This window comes from Dipodomys spectabilis, unplaced genomic scaffold, assembly GCF_019054845.1.
Source record: "Dipodomys spectabilis isolate Male_0828 unplaced genomic scaffold, ASM1905484v1 ptg000108l, whole genome shotgun sequence".
NCBI lineage: Eukaryota > Metazoa > Chordata > Mammalia > Rodentia > Heteromyidae > Dipodomys > Dipodomys spectabilis.
Window position 1 is genome coordinate 15,682,174 of NW_024870785.1, and position 18,149 is coordinate 15,700,322.

Sequence of the window (18,149 nt, forward strand, 5' to 3'; positions counted from 1 at the left end):
ACTTGCAGGTAAGTTAGGACAGTTCAGTTTTCAAGAAAAATCCAACAGATGCTAGAAAAAAAGTCATTGAGGTGACTATTATTAAAGAAAGAACGGATTCTTTTTCTTTTTGCTTTTGCCAGTCCTGGGGTTTAAACTCGGGCCTGGGCACTGTCCCTGAGCTTCTTTTGCTCAAGGTTATCACTCTACCAGTTGAAACACAGTGCCACGTCCGGCCTTTTCTGTTAATGTGGCACTGAAGAATCGAACCCAGGGCTTCATCCATGCTAGGCAAGCACTCTACTACTAAGCCACATTCCTAGTCCCCAGATTGTATTTCTTCTTCCTCGCAAACTGTGGGCTCTATACAGATGTACAGGTCAGAAACAGGGTAGGTTGTCTGCTGAGTTGGGTGACAAAAACAACCTCCATGTTCCAAAGGCATGGGGGGGGGGGGCGGTGGGACGAACTTTTAAACAATGCAGCTTGGACAAATTCAATTTCTCTTCAATATCCATAAAGTTTTGTGCCAACTGTCGATTCAAGTGTTGTTCTTTCCAGTTTATCATGGGGGCATTTTGTTCTGAGCTCTCTCTATCCCTCCAATCATGAAAGTGACCATCATCATCAACCACAAAAAAATGCAATATGATTGATCTTGGTCTAAATTTGGATCTACATCATCTTTTAGATAAAAGAGCTTTAAGTCTTTCTACATTTACTTCAGGCTAATGCCTAAACATTTTTTTTGTCTGATGACTTTCAACATTAAAAAGACACTCAAAAGCCTACCTACTTTGGCTATGTCTTGATCTGGTTTTAAAGTAAGTATAGCTGTTAACTTCTCGAAGCCTTTGCTTAACCCTGGTTAAATTATCTACTCTTGAAACATTTTTTTTTTAAATTCACTAGCCACATACTGTCATCCAAACTTTTCCATCCGTTTCTACCAGAGGCCAATAAAATAATTTCTAGGATGACAACTCCTTGAGTGTCTGTACTGTGGGCTCTGTCTTAGGTCATCTCATTAGCTGAGGAATGCTCATCACTAGAGTTGAACTAGTGGCTTTGTCTGCTGAATCTAAGAGCCAAGTCACAATGCAAATAGCAACTTTCTGTATATTTGCTAGGTGGCCAGGAGTCCATACCCCCAAACCAACCATAAACAGTAGGTACAATCATCAGCCCCTATTTGGGAGAGGCCCAGGACTGAGCTAGCAGAAAGACTGAATTACTTACCACCTCTAGAGTGGGTCCCTCCAGGCCAGGGACGAGCTCATGGGCAAGGCTGTGCAAGGAAGCGCTCTGTACCATGCCTGCCCTGCGGATATATAGAGGACTTCAGTCGCCTGCACTGTCAATCTCTCAGTCATCATGAGCTCAATTATGCACCGACAACAGCAAGAACAACAACAACAACGACAAAACAACCCCCAAAAAAAGCTAAGGGTCACAGACTACCCTGATGGAGGGACAGCCAACTGAAACTATGCATCGAGAGATGGAGGTACTGTCCTGAATCTACGACGTCTAGTGTGGCCAGGATCTTTCATCCTTCCTCAGACAAACGATCTAGGGAGGCCCATGAGAGAGCCACATGGAGGGGACACAGGACTGGAGCCTAAAAGTCAAGACAACTTCTCAGTGAATTTGATGCTTGATTTAAAATTTTTTTTGTTGTTTGTTTTACATTTTTCTTCTCTACAAATACAGATAGACAGACAGACAAACCCAAGAGCAAATTTCCAGAATCAACTGAGGCACAGGCTACTTGGATGTTACACAGATTTTTTTTTTTCCCCACTCCTAAGATGATCCACATGAAGGTTAAAAAAAAAGTGTAAAAAGTGTGATTTTAAAAAAGTGTGGGGATCTCTTATCATTATGAGATAGTGCTAGAAATAACCCCACTGCTTGCCTTAGAAAAGATGCCCAAAACACATCTCATAGGTAGCACAGAGCTGTGGTCTCAAACAGTGATCTGATGACACCACTAATTCAAAGCCTAAATGATATGCTGGTGAAAGGTACAGTGCAGGTGACTTGCTTGTGTTTCAAGGGTATATTATTTCTTCTGGAGGTTCAAGGCACAGTCACACGTCATTGCTCAGATTGCAAATCACAGCACCCTACGTTGGCGTGAGTTTGTAAACTGATGGTGGTAGTTGGAATGAAGGCAGTTGACGATAGTATCTGAACCTTGAAAAGTGGGATGATTACAGAGCATAAATCCAGTACACATTTCCACATCGAGATACCCATGCCATTTACCAGGGCCCCAGGGCCATGCCACAGCGCCTCCATGCCCCGTCAATGGTTCTGCTCCCACAGACATAAGAACAAAACGTTGGTAAACTAATGGTGAGGAAAAGGAGACCAGAGTTTAAAAGAAATTGAGGTGATGTTTCCTAGGAACATGCCAACTCCTCTAAGAAGGATCCAGAATCAAGGTGATCAATAAGTAATTGATCCTCACCGTGTGAATCAATGCCATCATTAGCATTCTTCAGAATATGTCTAACCTGGCTCTTCCACACACACTCAATACAAACAGGTGAAGATGTGTCACTCCCGACCACTACAGGTTGAAAATAGGACCTCGGTTGACCATGGGTCACAGTTGAAACATGAGTTTATACTTGAAGGGTCACAGCAGCCAGACATATGCGAATTCCAACTCTTCAGAAAACTTGGGACAAAGGAAAAAAAGATTCATTACTTACATGTATGCGTCTTCTTTGTTACTGAGATACCTGAAAGAGAAGAAAGGATGACAAAGGTCAGAACAGGCCGTGGGACTGCTTCTGTGAATATGCTCAGGATATGCTTTCTTCAGGTGGTGATGGAGAGGTGGGAGTCGTTTCTTTAAAAAAAAATCAACTACATTTAATCATTTTATCCCATTTCCATGACTATATGTGTTTATGATATATGCTTTGATAACTAGGATAGCACTTTGTTTATTAAACCTTTGGCCAGGGACATTTTCCTTTCCTTTCCTTCCTTCCTTCCTTTCTTTTTCTTTCCTTCCTTCCTTCTTTCTTTCCTTTCTTGCTTCCTTCTCTTTCTTTTTCTTTCCTTTCTTGCTTCCTTCTCTTTCTCTTTCTTTCCTTCTTCCTCCCTCCCTTCCTTCTTTCCTCCCTCCCTTCCTGTTTTCTTTCCTTTCTCCTTCCTTCTTTCTTCCCTTCCCTTCATATCCTTCCTTCCTTTCTTCTTCTTCTCCCTCCCTCTCTCCCCTTCCCCATTTTGATGATAGTACATTTTGTTGATTGTGAAAAAGGGTTTCATCATGGTATTTCCGTACATGCATATGATAGACTTGGATCAAATCAATTGTTCTTATTTACTCTCCCCCCACCACTTAAATATTTTTTCACATTTTATTATCCCATTTCCATACATTTTAATCATACTCAGCCCCTCAACTGAGCTCTTCTTTTATCCTGCTTGCTTCCCCTGTTTTGCACTCGGATTCACTTTATTTAAGGCTGAGTAGAATTTGTTTTGATCTCCTGAGGCCGTCTCACTAGACTGACCCCATAGCTGCAGCACTGTGAGGGACGGAGACTGAGAGTATCACCCACGGATTTAAGAGATTCTGCAGGAAGAAGAAACAGCACAGGCAGTAATGAAACAGGGTGAAATGGGCTCAGAGACTCGTTTCTTTATTGTAAGTAGGAGAGATAATCATGTTAATAGCCAGACTGGGAAAGATTCAGGACGCAAGAGAGCAATGTCAACCTACTCTGACAAGAGTGAGCTGAGCAAAGGAGCGATTAATTTGGCACTGCCATTGGCTTTGTGTGTGCTTTTAATGAAAATGGCCCTTCCTGCTCATATGAAGCATACCTTTCTAGGAGGAGGAGAAATAGCCCCACAAAATAACATCTATTTTTCCAGATCTCTCAAGATCAGAAGAGAAATGGCCGTCATTTCTCTGTATATAGAACCAATTGAGTATGGAATCTCACAGAAAGAAAGCATGAGGATCCATGTGTTAGCCTCTTGGTATCCCTGAGATGATTTACGTATAACGGTATTTTCCCTATATATATATATATATATATATATATATATATATATATATATATATATATATAAAAGAAGTGATCGATGTAACTAAGCAATAGTAAGGCCTAGGACTTGATCAAGACAGAATGTTTCCCACAGTACCCCAGTTCAGAAACACTTCTGTGTGTGTGCACACCAGTACTGAGACTTGAACCTAGGGCCTTGTGTTCTTGCTCAGCTTTTTCATTCAAGGCTGGTGCTCTACCATTTGAGTCATACTTCCACTTCTGGTTTTTTGTGAGTTAACTGGAGATCAGAGTATCACAGACTTCTGCCCTGGCTGGCTTTGAACTTCTTAGGTAGCTAGGATGACAGACATGAGTCACTGGTTCCTGGCTTCAAAAATACTATTTTTTGAAATGGCTCCTACTTCTTAGAAGATACTCTTGACAGAGCCTCAAAGTAATCAGCCTGTGGCGAACACTTCACTTGTGATGAAAAAGTCTGGTAAACCTTGACTTTTTATTTTTTTTTGTTGGTCGTGGGGGATTTGAACTCTGGGCTTGGGCGCTGTCCCTAAGCTCTTCGGCTCAAGGCAAGTGCTCTACTGCTTGAGCCACAGTGCCACTTCCTTTTTTTTATTGTTTTTCAGAGAACTATTTAACCCTCCTTTGGAAAGAAAAAGTTGCTGAAAATGTTGGTACTCTTATCAGGCCTATTATTTAACTAGGGAACATGTGGTACAGAGAAGAAATTTGTTAGGAAAATGCATGGTAGACATTAAGAAAAAAAGCCTCCAGAGTTGTATGCTAAGATCAAAATCACACATTTGCTCCCCCACAATTTTCTAAAGGTTATATTTAGGGAAGCTGGAATTATGTAGACCAACTCAAATTCTTTTTTTTTTTTTGCCAGTACTGGGGCTTGAACTCAGGGCCTGGGCTCTATCTTTTAGCTTTTTAACTCAAGACTGGTGCTCCCACTTGAGCCACATCTCTACTTCTGGATTTTTGGTTGTTAATCAGAGATAAGATTCGCACAGACTTTCCTCTTCCAGCTGGCTTTGAAGTGGGATATTCAGATTTCTGTCTCCTGAATATGTGAGTTACCAGTGTCATTGGATTTTGATTTTTGTTTGCTTTTTCAGTTTTTATTTGTAGTTGTATTGAGGAAAATTAAAATATTGTTTTTCATCATGCTGTTGGTTTTAGGACCTTCTAGCAAAGGTCCTTGAAGCTCTCCTATGAAAAACTATAAAACTGCCCTAGAATTTTACCAAGAAGCTGTCCTAGAATTTTTCAAAGTAACATTTATCATCAGGAGGTTATATTTCTCCCAACAGCAACTTGGGAGTGAAATTTAAAATCTGAATACAATTTGCAACTCTAGCTTCCGACACCAGCCCCAATAAATTGATACATTAATGCTCTTTCAGCATTATAAGGACTCTCTCTATACTTTCCTTAGGAAATGGAGCTTTCTGTAAAAATCACTTTGAAGAGAAAGTGCTTAGCCCGTCACTCCTGATTATTCAAAACCTCCACACAATTGGATTTAACACAGCCCGAAACAGACCTATCTATATTCGCTGAGTGTGGAACTATTTTCTCCTAATATCCAAAGGGCTCACCAAAACAAAAAAAAAAAAAAAAGAACAAAACAAACAAACAAAAACCACTGCTTGACTTTTCTAATTAAATTTATTATAGTGCATGAGACAGTGTTCTTATCAAATATTTTCATGATGATTACACTGATAATAGATTTCAAAAGTCTTTCCAGGAAAGCTGCCTGGCCTTGAAGGTCATAAAAGCAGGAATAAAGCTGAAACTTCTCATTTCTGACCCCAAGAAAGTTAGATTGTAACATCATTGTAAACCTTGGTATCTTCCTTTGCTTAAATAATACTCAATAGAAATATTCAGAGATTATACTTATAGTGAAGTTGACTGGCTGACCAGATTAAAGACAGGATACTTGCTTAATTTAAATTTTTTTTCATTCTCTTTTTTGTTTTGTTTGTTTGTTGTTGGTCTTGGGGCTTGAAGTTGAGGCTTGGCCACTGTCTCTGAGCTGCTGTGCTCAAGGTTAGCACACTACCATTTTGAGCCACAGGGCCACTGCCAGTTTTCTGGTGGTTTGATGGGAGATTAGAATCTCACAGACTTTTCTTCCTGGCTGACTTTGAACCAGGATCCTCAGATCTCAGCTGGGATTATAGGTGCAAGCCACCAGTACCGGGCTTTTCATTACCTTTTAGTAGTTGTGCAAAAGAGTTTCAATTCAATGTCAGTTTATGAGTGCAATGCATCTTGATTAGTGTTACCCCTGTCATCATTCTCCCCATATCTTCCAACCCCATCGGAGTCCTCAATTTTCCTAATTGCATTGGATATTGCATTGGATATTAGGATTGCATTCGCCCATCCTTTCCACTCCATTCAGCTCTAGCCCTAACCCCTTGACCCCATTCTTGTGGACACCCCAAGTTCCAGCTTCCTGGTAATCATTTTGTTAATCTTTTAGTTGTTCAAAGGAGTTACACCATTGGAATCCTCCCTTACACATGCCATACTTTAGTTAATAAGTTTGTGCGTATATACGTAATGGCCCTGTATATGCTTATATATGTTTTCATAAATTAGGTATAACTTACATTTAAATTTTACATACTAACACACTGCTTATTTTATACATTCAAACTTTATTATATTTTTTTCTGACAGCCCTAATCTATACAAATACATAATGAATTATATTCATTATATACGATGGAGATATACTTGTGAACTCACCTTTTTTTTCCTGGAGAAAAGCTTAGACACATCCATTTCACAAAAACAGTATTTTTTTTTTTTTTTTTTTTTTGGGTCTGGTCGTGGGGTCTGAACTCTGGGCCTGGGCGCTGTCCCTCAGCTCTTTAGCTCAAGGCTAGTGCTCTACCACTTGAGCCACAGCGCCACTTCCGGCTTTTTTTTCCTGCTTATGTGGTGCTGAGGAATCGAATCCAGGGCCTCTGGCATGCAAGGCAAGCGCTCTACCACTGAGCCACCTTCCCAGCCCCAAAACAGTATTTTTTAAAAGGTGTATTATCATTTCTAATTATAAAGATATGGTTATACCATTTATGTATATATATATATATATATATATATATATATATATATATATATAAAATCTATATATTAGTGGCTATTTTGAAGATAGAATTCCATCTCCCCAGAAAAACTGAACAAACAAAAACAATGCAAACCCATCATAGATAATTTTGATGGGATAATTATAAAACTAATTAAATTTCCTTTGTCCTCTTCCCTTAAAAAATAACAATCACAATCATGCAAAGAGCTTGCATTTGTCTCCCTTTCAGGTAATAGTAGATTCTGCCACTTTATAATAAATGGTGAGAGAAAGAGAGACAGAGAAAGAGAGACAGAGACAGATAGAGAGACTGAGAGCACATACAAAAAGATGACCACTTTTGCATTTCATTAATAAAACAAAGAATCAGTGACATTTAATTAGCATAACAGAAAAGTTTCTTTGTATTGGAGAGTATATATGCCCATGGCAAGTGTTTAAAACCTTGATATAGACAGAATCTTGAAAAATGAGCAAATGCAAAAAGATCTTTGGAGCATGGTCTTAGCAGTTAGCTCTAAGTTTATATCTATGGTCCTTGTCCTCTGACTTATCTGAGGCATGAAATCTCATCCTGGTCTTGAGTGAAAGAAGTACTCAAGGAGATACTTAGGCAAACCCATAGTCCAACTAGAAGACATAGTGAGTTGAATTAAGAATATTCTAGAAGAGAACATCCTGCCAGGTATCTCTCTACCTGCTTGAGTTATCTGACCTGGGCCTGCACTCACAGCAGATACGCGTGCTCTGATTTGTTTCCTCCAGTCGTATTTTCACTCTTAAATAGCAAGTGAAGGACAATTTTCTTTCCTATCTCTTTTCCAGAGATTCTAAGACTCTTGTTTTTTTCACCAAGAAGGGAGCTCATGTTAGTCAGATGTAGCAGTGAGGCATTGCCTCTTTTTCACCCTTAAGTGGAAGACCTTCAGAAAAGACAAAAACCTAAAAAACTTATGTAAACCTAGCTGAGTGCCACTAGCAGCCATGACACAAGCTCTGACCTAAGAGTTCTTGGAGTATTAAATATCCTAAAGATATTAAAAGAAGGAAAATAGGCCGGGCGATGGTGGCTCATGCCTGTAATCCTAGCTACTCAGGAGGCTGAGATCTGAGGATCACGGTTCAAAGCCAGCCCAGGCAGAAAAGTCTGTGAGACTCTTATCTCAGATAAACCACTTGAAAACTGGAAGTGGTGCTGTGGCTCAAGCGGTAGAGCGCTAACCTTGAGCTGAAGAGCGCAGGGATAGGGCCCAAGCACAGAGTTCAAACCCCATGACCGATCCAAAAAAAAAGAAAAGAAAAGAAAAAAAGAAGGAAAACAGCTCTAATTCTACTCAGGCATAGAAAAGTATGAATTTCTTAAAGCCTGTCCAAATGAGAACTAGACTAGAGGAAAACTGACCTGAAACTATATTCTTTGTTGCTGTTGTTGGTGGTGGTGGTGGTTGTGGGGCTTGAACTCAAGTTGGGTACTGTTTCTGAGCTTCTTTTGCTCAAGGCTCATATCCTACCATTTGAGCCACAGTGCCCTTTCTGGCTTTTCTGAGTAGTGTAGTGGAGATGAGAGTTTCACAGGCTTTCCTGCTTGGGCTTGCTTTGAACTGAGATCCTTAGATCTCAGCCTCCTGTGTAGCAAGTACAGGCGTGAGCTACTGGTGCCAGACTGAACATATGTTCTTAACTCAGCCACTTTCCTACCTCTTGCCTGAGAGACCTTGGGTAAGTGACTTAACTAGGCATGGATTCTTAGTCTTTAAAAAGATATTATAAAAGTTGTGAAAATTACAATGGAATAAGAGCTTTGAGAACTGGGAAGTGTGATATAAATGTTAGTTATTTACTTAAGGAAATGGTGAGCAATCCACATGGAATTATTTTCTGTAAATTGGAGTTATCCATGCTGGATGAAAGCTATACTATCACCTCTTAGGAGGTTCTATGCCACATGATTTAGGGTCCTGGAGGACTTTTTTTTGTTTTTTTTTTATTTTATTTTATTTATTTATTTTGTCAGTTGTGGGGCTTGAACAACTCTGGCCCTGAGCACTGTCCTTCAGCTCTTCAGTTCAAGGCAAGCGAGCACTCTACCACTTGAGCCACAGAACCACTTCTGGTTTTCTGGTGGTTAATTGGAGATAAGAATCTCATGGACTTTCCTGCTTGGGCTGGCTTTGAACTGTGATCCTCAGATCTCAGCCTCCTGAGTAGTTAGGATTATAGGCATGAACCACTGGCATCCAGTGTGTTTTTAAATTTTTTAAATTGTTGAGGCTGGGAAGGTGGCTCAGTGGTAGAGTGCTTGCCTTGCATGCATGAGGCACTGGTTCAATTCCTCAGCACCATATAAACAGAAAAGGCTGGAAGTGGCAATGTAGCTCAAGTGGTAGAACACTAGCCTTGAGCTGAAGAGCTCAGGAGCAGTGCCCAGGCCTACAGTTCAAGCCCCACGACTGACCAAAAAAAATAATTAAAATTGTTATTAAAAAGCTGGCGTACAGAGGGGTTAGAGTTACATAAGTCAGGTAATGAGCACACTTGTTTTTGGACAATGTCCTCCCTTCCCTCACTCTCTCCAGTTTTTCCCTCCCATCCCCACCCACAAGTTATACAGTTCATTTCCACATAGTGTCTAGTGAGTACCACTGCTGCCATTTCCTCACCCTCTGTACCTCCATTTTTGTGCCCTCTCATCTTCCCAAAGACATTGAAATTAACAAAAAGAACAAAAAGAAAACTAAAACAGCAAAAATGGAAAAAATCTCTTGTTTTCATTTCCTGGAGTTCATTTTGAAAATTATTTACTCTTTATGTTCATACCAAGTGATCATATTTGGTGGAAGAGACCATAAGATAGAGGGCTGTGTTGCAAGTTTTATTCTAGATACTGAACTCCACCTCAATTCTGTTCTTTTCAGTAATGGGAAAATCCTTGCCCACTGTTAAGGGGCTGCTCATGGGGATGGACAAAGGGTATTGATCGCTCCCATCTGCAAGAATGATGTCATTTGCAGAGACATGGATGGACCCGGAAAAAATTATGCACAGTGAAGTAAGTCAGAGAGACATCATATGTGGATGTTAGAACTAAATTATAAAGAAATATGAAAACGTATATAAGGAAAGTGAGGGAAAGTGTGGGTTGGGAGGGTGGATGAGAACATTAATAAGGGTGACAGTGATGATACACTGAATTCATAAACTGCTTTTTTGAAAGGCAACTCCTTTGCACAACTACTTAGGGATAACAGAAATATTTTTGAAAAAAGAAAAAGAATATCAAATAGAATAGGAGACTATCTTTTCTTTGAAATAGAGTTGTACTTCTAACTTGAAAAAACATATATGAGGTCATATGCATATGTACACAAACATACCAACTGAAGCAGGGTGTGCGTGCATAGGAGAAGGTTGCTAATGTATAATTCCTTTGAGTTTAACAAAATAAATGCTAGGAAGTGGAAACCTACTGTCTGGGTGGGGAGAGGGCCAAGTGGATGGAGGGTAGACAAATGGAGAGAGGAAGGGTGGGCAAACACAGTCAAAATATTCATGTACATATGTGAAAATGGAAACAGGTTAAATTGAGGGAAAGAGTGGACTTGGGAGTGATAAGGTGAAAGACAGAAGGGGACATTCATGAAGATGCATTGCACTCACTGACTGCCATGTGGGATTGAAAACCCTTTGTAACATCTACTTAAAGATAATGATATATGTATGTATGTATACATTTAATGCTACTAGTCACTTCAACAAAGAATGTTAAACTGAGCCTGGCAGTTGCTGATAGTTTTGATTCTCTCCTAGATGATAGGGAACACTACCAAGATCCCTTCTCCAGAGATTCACAAAACAGGCTTCAGGGCAGACTAATGCTCTCTATGGAGAAAAGGGACTTCACAGAGTTGAAGTAAACGACGGGCTGGGACCAAGTTTCCAGACACAGACACAGACACAGACACACACAGACACACAGACACACAGACACACACACATACACACACACACACACACACACTGAGTGACATGGGGCAAATTGTTTTAACTTCTCTAAGACTTGATTTTGTTCAGGTGTAGGATGAGATAGTTGAACTACGCGATTTCTTAATTTCCTTTCTAGTTCAACTGTGGCTGGCTCTCCTTGCTCTGCTTCTAAACTATCAAACAAAAGCACCTCTTTTCTAAGCAATAGGTTGGCAGACCTATTAAAAAAATATACCCAGTGTAGCTCATAATCAAAGGTAACCCCCTGAAACTTTTTTCTTTTGGCTTTTAAAAACCAAAGAGTTTTGAAAGAATGCAATACTCACAAAAGAATTATGTAAGTAAGAGGTACATTTCTGTGGAGGGATCTTTTAAAATTATCTGGGCTGGAGAAAAATGGAACATTTTGATGAGGTTCTTAAACTCCTTATAGTTCTCTCAGGTGTGAGTGTGTATAACACACACACACACACAAGGAGGCATTTCTAGGTAATGTTATATGGTACTTTACAATATGACAGTAGTTTTAAATTGTCAAGTTAAATCTCTAAAATGAAGAGGGGGGAAAATTCCTGTACTCTACCCAAAAAGAGAGCTTTTATTATAGCAAGATTGCCTGTCTCAATTTAACCAACTTCATTTCCAGGTAAAACAAAGAAAAATGTCATAAACATACCACAAATCTATCACAGTTATGATTATCAGCAGGAAAAAGTTTCCAAGTTAGAGTCATCAGAGAGCCCAGCATTTTAGGAATGTAATCTGTTCTTTCCAATTAGTGACAAATCTCTGACCAACTAACATCTTTGACTGTCTCTTGGTTTCTAGGCAAGTTGTCTGGGTACTGAGCTAATTTTAACTCTTCATTGTATGTGTGAGAGATGACATCTTTTCTTCTTCCCAGGTGTAGCAATGATTGAATTAGACTGTTTTTTTTCAGGGGAAGGGGTGCTAGTACTCAAAACTTTATATGCTTGCTTGTTTTTTGGTTTTTTATTGTTGTTCAAGGCGGATGCTCTACCACTTGAGCCACAGCTCCACTTCTGATTTTTTTTTTTAACTGGATAACTGGACCAAGGTATCTTCTGCAATTTTCTTCCTGGGTTGGCTTTGAATCTTGACCCTCAGACATCATTCTTCTGAATAGCTAGAATTCTAGATAAGAGCCTCACTCTAAAGTAGCATTTCTAGAAGTTTTGCATTCTAGATAAGTCTCTAGCTTCCAAGACTTTCTTTGTCTTGTGTCTTCTCCTGTCCTTTGTTTTGTGTCTTCTGTCCTTTGTGATGACTTACCCACTGTTGAGGTAGTGATATAAGAGGTAGTGTGTTTTTGTTAAAGATGTTTCTAATTACTTATTCACATTGTGAATATACTTTATATTAAACAGAGAGAGAATCCTTTGGGCAAACAAGTGCATACCCTTTAGGGATACAAGCATGTAATTCAGAGAGCTGGTATGTTCTAGAGCTCAGGGAAGAGTCAGTAAAATAAAACCTGGAACATTTAGCTTCTTTCCTGCAACATTATCCACACACATGGCACAGAAGCCACAGGACCCTGTCCCCTTACCTGAGTGTCTCCCTTCTTTCTAACTTGAAGGGAAAGCAAGCAATTAAAGCAGCAGTCTCTGGGTAGCAGACAAAAAAGAAAAGGCAGGGTGCTGGTGGCTCAGGCCTATAATTCTAGCTACTCAGAAGGCTGAGGATCGTGGTTCAAAGGCAGCCTGGGGAATGAAAGTCTGTGAGACTTTTGTCTCCAATTAACCACCAGAAACACTGGAAGTGGTACTGTGGCTCAAAGTGGTACAGCTCTAGCCTCGAGCACAAAAAAAGCTCAGGGAAAGCCCCCAGGCCCTGAGTTCAAGCTCAACCACCACCACCACCACCACCACCACCACCACCACCACCAATAACAACAACAAAAAAGAAGTAACAGCATTTAGACATTTTGTTTAGAATGGCCAAAAACTGTTACGTAAAGCACAAGATAAGACTTTGTGCTGCCCCAATAACATTCTCTCCCCCTGAGCTGTCCCTTGAACTTGCTGTGTTCCAAACACAGTCACTGGCAAGGAGGCAGAACCTTGCCAAATAAAATGATGTTACAAAACGATGTCCTTGTCTAGGACAAAAGAACTATTAATGATAATCAGTATGTATTACTGAAAGGGTTCCAAGTAATCTCTGGACTTTTGTTTCAAAAATTCTTAATGGACACTAATGCTCAGAGTTCACTTAAAAGAGAAATAAATTATGTACCAGGGTTGCAGGGACCAAGGACCACATGTAAAAGGCATCAGAGCATTAACAATGTTACGACAATCAAAACATTTTGTAATTGCATAAAAAGCCTTTAAAATCATTTATAAATACCTAATTATGAACATTAATAATGCTTTAATGTAAGGGTTCCTTGCAGTTACATAGTTAAGTCTAGGTTGAGCTTCCTCAGTTAAACTATTTCAGGTCTTTTACCAATGAAGGTGCTTTGCTAATGCCATGAAAAATGCCATTTTAGTTTGAAAAATGGTTATGGGAATGGATAAGAGGAATTCCCTCCCCCCCCCCCCACATACCCTGTGTGTGTGTGTGTGTGTGTGTGTGTGTGTGTGTGTGTGTGTGTGTGCGCGTGCGTGCACCCTCCGTGTCTAGGTCATATTTCCTGACATTTGTGCCCAGAAATATCTTTTAATTTTGGACAGGCAGACAAGAGGTTTGCCTTCTTTTAAGTTCTGCCTTTATCTTTAACAAAACAGCTCCAAGGACAAAGCTTTATTCCAGATCCCCCAGAAAAGGCAACATAAAGAGACCATTGGTCTAGCTGAGAAAGAAATCTTGAGAGTACACTTATTTGGAAAAGATTCATCTTTTCTCTTAGAGATGAACATTGAATGCCATCAGGACATGTCCTTACCTAGGGAAGGTAATTTCTCCTGCTGGCACCAAATGCATGATTAGTTCTAACATCTGGTGAAAATCACAAAGCTACTTCATCTTTTACATTGCTTTCCTTTTGTCCAGTCTGTGTATTGAAAAGCCCATTAGAGTTTGGTTGGTTTACATTTGATCCTGGAGCCCTGGGCAAAGGTATGAAATGAGAACTATCAACCCTTCTAGCTTAAGCAGTTTGGGATGGTATCATTTGATTTTAGTTTTCATTTATTTATTTTTAAGGGTGTTTTTAAATTTTTCTTGCATTTATTTTTCTTATTATCCTTAAGTATTTGCACAAGGGGTTCCAATTCCACATGTCAGTTTATGAGAATAAGGCATGTTGATGAATGTCAACCCTTCTTAAGCCCTTACCCAGCTCACCCCCTGACCTGGTTCTATATCATCTTATAAGTGAATAATTCAATGCAGGTAAACATCAGCAGCGCTTCCCATGCTTTGCTAGGAAATGTTCTATTTTATGGGCACCTGTTGAAATCTGTTGAAACTGTTTATCTTCACCTCTACCAGGGACAGGTACTGGCATGAACATCTACAGATGATTCACCTGGATGCTTGTAAACAACATGGCTAGTTGCAATCCCCAAAGTCAAAGCTACCAGAACTGGTTGGATAAGGATGACCCAAAGATTATGGAGTGGCGAGTTCCAAGGCAAGTGAGACAGTGTGGCCAGTTTGCATATAGTATGTTATATACAGACACCCTAAATTATACCTCGTAGGAAACAAATGCTGGCCCACCTACTACGTGAAGGCAGGTTAAAACAAAACAAAACAGGAGAAATGTGACCCTTATACCACCGTCTGCTACCAATGGCAGATGCAAGGATTGAAGAAGGGGATCACAAGTTACATCGAAGGAGGAAAACATCCTATAATCCCCTTCACTCCTTAGAGGAGAAGCCTTCCAAAGTGGAGACAATTGGAATTTGTTCTTACTTGGGAGGAAATGAGTTTTAGTTGTCGATATAGACAAAAAGACCTCAGATCCAGGAGGATAATAAGCAAAGATTAGAAATAGAGAAATGGCCTCAATTATTCCAGAATGACCTGGAAACTGAGGGAACATACAGAATATTGTACTGTAAAAATATCAACCATGTTACCATTGGAAGAAGAAGGTTGAGAAAATAAATGGATGAAAATTTGCTTGGATTGTTCATTGCTAGATAACAAGAATAGAAGGATGTCATCAGTCATTTATTTTTGCAGTTATACAGACATGCACCTATCTCTGGTTTTGGTACTAGTCCTAGGGCTTGAACTCAAGGTCTGGGCACTGTCCCTGAGCTTTTTTGCTCTAGGATAGTGCTTTATCACTTGAGCCATAGCCCTACTTACTTCTTTCCTTCATAGTTATTTGGATATATTTGGGTAGTTATTTGGATATTTTCCTCCCTGTGCTGGCTTTGAACCATGATTCTCAAATCTCAGCCCCTGAATAGCTAGAATTATAGGCATGAGCCACCAGTGCCTGATTCATACACAAAACAAGATTGGATATATAGCCCTGGTTAGTCTTCAACTCTTGATTTTCCTGTCTCAACTTCCCAAGTGCGAGGATTAGCACAAGTTGGTCTCCCTAGTCCTGGTTTTGCATTCATATATTTTATCAAGCATTTGATTATTGTAAGATTCAATACACAAACGATTTTCCTTTATTGAATTTAGAATCAGGAAACTGGAATTATATTTCTAGCTCTGTCATTTGGGGCAAGACGATTATGCCAAAATTTGAGGGGGAGGGTAAAACAATCTCAGCCCTAGTTTCCTCATCTCTTTTTTCTTTTTCTTTTTCTTTTTTTGGTCATGGGGCTTGAACTCTGGGCCTAGGCACTGTCCCTGAGCTCTTCAGCTCAAGGCTAGCGCTCTACCACTTGAGCTACAGCGCCACTTCTGGTTTTCTAGTGAATGCCCAGGCTGGCTTTGAACCGTGATCCTTAGATCTCAGCCTCCTGAGTAGCTAGGATTACAGGAATGAGTCACCAGCACCTGGCTTCCTCATCTCTTAATAAGGAGAAAGAGAGAGAGAATAAAAAACATTTCTTCTTTCATTAAAAAACCCAACACTAAAAATGCAGTCTGTGAAGTTAATCATGAGTGCACATCAGGATTTTCTTCAGAGCACTGTTTATTTCAGTGAAATATCACGAGGAACAAGATAAATGTTGAGGGTAGATGACTTAGATAAACAATATTATGTCTTTGTAATAAAACAGTCTACCATCATTAAAATAATGTAACGTGAATCCCAGAGAAAGATATCCTAGGTGTATTGAGAGAAACAAAATGACTCAAAACCCCAAAACATGGTATAATATCATTAAGTTAAATATATATTAAAAAATTTGGATTAAAAAAGTAAAATCACATACATCAAATTAATAGGGATGGCTATCATGAAGAATTATAGGTAATTCTTTTTCATTTCTCTGCTTTTACTTTCTACAATATATGATAAAACACACAAAAATTTTAATAATAGGAAAGAAGAGTTCATATTGAAATGCCTACTTCACAGGGCTACTGTGAGGATAAAATGAAATAAAAGATGGCAATATTTACTCAATACTGGGTTTTATTATCACAAACATCTCTCTGTGAACATTTAGAGACCCAGTTTGCTGTGGAAACTGCTAATTGCACAACACTGCCTAAGGAACTCCATGTGAGGTCTGAAAAAGGAGGATGGCAGAGATGGCTTCTTTCAGAGGGCAATGGCAATATAGAATCTGATGGATAGTAATTATAATCAATGTGCTGAAAAAAAGTTGAAATCTTAAGCCTTGCTTAGTGCAATGTTTTTTGTAAAGCACTGGCATAAATGCAATGAAATGTCTGGACACCGATAGGGGACAAGTTTTGACTTGTCCTGTAAGTGGTAAGTCACGCCATTCTACTGTCACCACACGCCAGCAGCAAGGCTGACTGCAGCTGTAGAGACACCGAGAAGCTGGAGCAGCCTCAGACTCTGATCATAAATCCCCCAAAGGCAAGAGCAAGACCCCTTGTCAGTGCCCCCTGGGGACTAGCCAGGACTTAGTGCCCTGTAATAAAGTTGCTATGTTCCACAGCACAGGAGGATAAATACACTTTACAACTTTTAACATATATTTTATGAAGAACTAGAAGAGAGAAGTCCAAAGGCTCTGAACATAAAGAAATAAGATAGGCAGTCTAATTATCCTGATTTCATTGTTTTACATTAGATACATGTACTGAATTAGCATGCCACATACCATAAGTGCAATTATGAGTCAATAAAAATATATATATAGTGCTGGTACTGAGGCCTGAACTCACTCACTCTCACATGCCTTTTCCACTCAAGGCCTGAACTCTACCACTTAAGCCACAGCTCTACTTTCAGCTTTTTGCTGGTTAACTGGAGATAAGAATCTCATGGACTTTCCTTCTTGGGCTGGCTTGGAACCCAGATTCTTACATATTAGTCTCCTGAAAAGCTATTAATACCGGCATGAGTCACCAGTGTCTCACAAGAAAATATTTACAAGCCAGATTTGGGGAGTCAGAAGAAAAAAAAAACAACCTCAAGTTGCAAGCCTCACTTTCCCCTTCCATAGTTATTTTGCTTTGTGCAAATTACTTAAGATTCAGCCTCAGGTTCAATTTCTGTGTAGTGTACTATGATGCTTCACGAGAGGAAAAAGCAAGGAGAACTTTTGGCTTATGTGTCCTTGTGTTGTGTCATGAAGCTGATACTGAGCTTCAAAACAAACATTGGCTCTTTACAAGATTGAGAGGCTAAACTGGGCACAGGTAGCTCACACCTGTAATCCTAGCTACTCAGAAAGCTGAGATCTGAGGACTGTGGTTTAAAGGCAGACTGGATAGGAAACTCCATGAAACTTGTAGCTCCGATTTACCACCCAAAAGCCACAAGTTGTAGAGTGACAGCCTAGAGTAAGAAAAGCTAAAGGACAGCACATAGGTTCTAAGTTCAAGCCCCAGTACTGGTACACTGGCACACACATATATAAATGCATGTGCACGTATGCATACGCACACATACACACATAATTATCATAATTCTATGACTTCAAACACAGCTCTTCTAAGGT